Source organism: Athene cunicularia, assembly GCF_003259725.1.
Source record: "Athene cunicularia isolate RWA chromosome 15 unlocalized genomic scaffold, athCun1 chr15_part1, whole genome shotgun sequence".
Taxonomy (NCBI): Eukaryota; Metazoa; Chordata; class Aves; order Strigiformes; family Strigidae; genus Athene; species Athene cunicularia.
The window spans coordinates 13,704,860-13,707,350 of NW_020799121.1; positions in this window are offsets into that span (position 1 = coordinate 13,704,860).

Genomic DNA, 2,491 nt, shown 5'->3' on the forward strand with positions numbered 1-2,491 from the left:
CTCGGCCTCGGGCCGTCGAAACGTGGCCGTGAGCTGGGCCAGCGGGACGGTTGGTGTCCGCCCATGGCGGGAGGAGGTGGCTGGGGTCAGGCTTCGGCCGGTGCCGCCGCCTCACGGCCCCCCGCTCGAAGGCTGCGCTGCCTCGGCCCGTGAGGCGTGAGCCGCTCGGTGTGAGGTGGCGGGCACGAGGGGAGCGCTCCCCCTCCTCTGTGGAAGGACCGCTTCCCCTGCCCTAAAACTGGGCGAACGGTGCCAACATCACACCTGCAGCTGCCGTCTCCCTCACGGGGTACGCGGGGCCGTGCTGCCGCTGGCGGGACCAGGTGAAGGCGGTGGTGGCCCCTTCCTGCTCGCTGCACGCCCTGGGCTGGGCAGCGTGTGGCCCCTGGCCTGCAGGATGAGACCGATGGCCACTTGGTGCTTGTTGCCAGCCCTCGCAGGCCGTGCCCTGGTGCCTGGTCGCTGCTGGACTGTAAACTCCCCCCCGCGCTTGTTCTCCAGAGTTCCTGCAGCTCGGGTGAGCCCTTCGGCTCCTGGGCAACTTCAAATATGGGGCTGTCCCCCTGCAAAGACTTTAAATAACAAACGTACAGCGCTTTGAAATCCTTATGGCTGGGAGAAATTACCCTGCTCTTCCAAGAGCATCTTGCTATTTTATTTCGCTCTCCCACTATTATTTTTTTTCTATGTGTAGCTACGTCTTGGCTTCAAGCGATTAAATGAGATTCTGTTCGTAAACTGGATTGCATTTGCAAGGGAGATGGGCTGTGCGGGCCTTTCCCACTGTTCAGTTTGCACCTCTGATTGAATATTGTTTAATTGCTTTATTTACTCCTACTTTAATTTGCAGGGATGGCTGTGTCAACCTCTTTCCTCCTCCCCTCCCTTCCCCGCGTGAATTGCTCCCGCTATGCGTGATTCCTCCTGCCGACAGTTATACAATATTCATAACAGCTTATTACCATGGTGGGGCCAGAGCAGAGTTTGGGTTCGTGAGGGCAGTAAAGCAAAGGACTTGCAGTCTCAGCACACCTTAGATCTGCCGGGAGGAAGGTGATAAGACGCCGCAGAGTTTGCCTGAAACACGGGCGCTTGCCCATTGCAAAATTCAGCTTCAACACTCGACTTCCCTGAGCCAGCGCTTATCGTAAGGAGCACACCCAAACCAATATGCTAATCTTAGTCATGCTGGTGTAAGCCCAAAGTGACCCCATTGAAGACAATAGAGTTACTTCAGATTTACTTCAACGTAACAGCCTTTGCAGATTTATGTCTATTTTTGTGCTGCACCTTCTCAGGGAACTGCCCCCCCGGGCTCTTTCAAACCGAATGTTTTCTTTCTCTTTCAAATCATTTCTAATTCTGCAGGGCAAGTTGTTCTCTTGGACTTAGCTGAATTATTTAAAAAGGGAAATTGGTCCTGTGTTTCCAGAGCAACCTTTCTGGCCTTGTTTTCCTTGCTGGAAATCTCTTTTATCTTATCTCTTCCTTTCGCTGTTACTCCCTCTCCAGGGACAAGTCCTTCGAGGATTTGAGCACCTTTAGCAGGGTGCTGAGTCCCTTTCACTCCTATTAATTCTCTGGGAAACAGGGTGGAGGCGGAGAGCTCAGCACCTTCCAGAGTGCGACCCAGGAGATGTACTTGGGAATTCACTGGAAACGCTGTACTTCGGGAAGGAAGGATCCGGCCCTTCAAAAGATACCGGTCAGGGCAAAGAATATATCTCACTTGCTGAACCATATCAGGCAAGGTCCAAAGCACCATCAATTCTTGTTAAAAGAGGCGTAGCCAAGGGGAAGGGAGAGAAGTGACAGATAAAGGCGAATCTGTTGAGGCGCCGTCATCACCTTGATAACCAACGTGCCTTGCTACAGCTCCACATCTCAGCAGCGGCTGCTAGTCCTGTTCGGAGGGGGCTGTATTTTTGCACAGGGTCTTTTGCATTTACATTTTTGCGCTGTGAATATAAAAAAAAAAAATAAAGACTCTTACTTAACAGCAGTAAACTGCGTGACAAGCCAGAGATATTAAAATGCCACCGCAAAATTATCTTTTTAATAAGCTAACTTGTCTCTGCTGGAAATAAGCCTCGCCCCACACCAGCTTTTCTGATTAGAGAAGGGACTCAGCCAAGGTGTTATAAATATCCTGAAACTATTTTGTTCTCCGGTGTTGCTCACAACAATGATTTATTTCTAGAGGGGGAACAATCGGGGAAATCCCTTTGTCCTTAAACTCTGCACACGGGCTTGAAACACTCCATAATTTTGAAGTTTATGGTTCATATATTCACCCCCCCTCCCCCTTCTTTCTATTTGTCTACAATTTGTGTTCTAGTTTGCTAAATACATGATGATAGGTTCGTGTTGCTCGCAGCTCTGAGACCTTTATGCCTTTTCTTCCTTCCCCCCCCTCCCAATACCACAAATAAATCACTGCTTTGGTAACATTCCTTGGAAGCCTCCATGTAAAATATCTTTCCCCACTGAT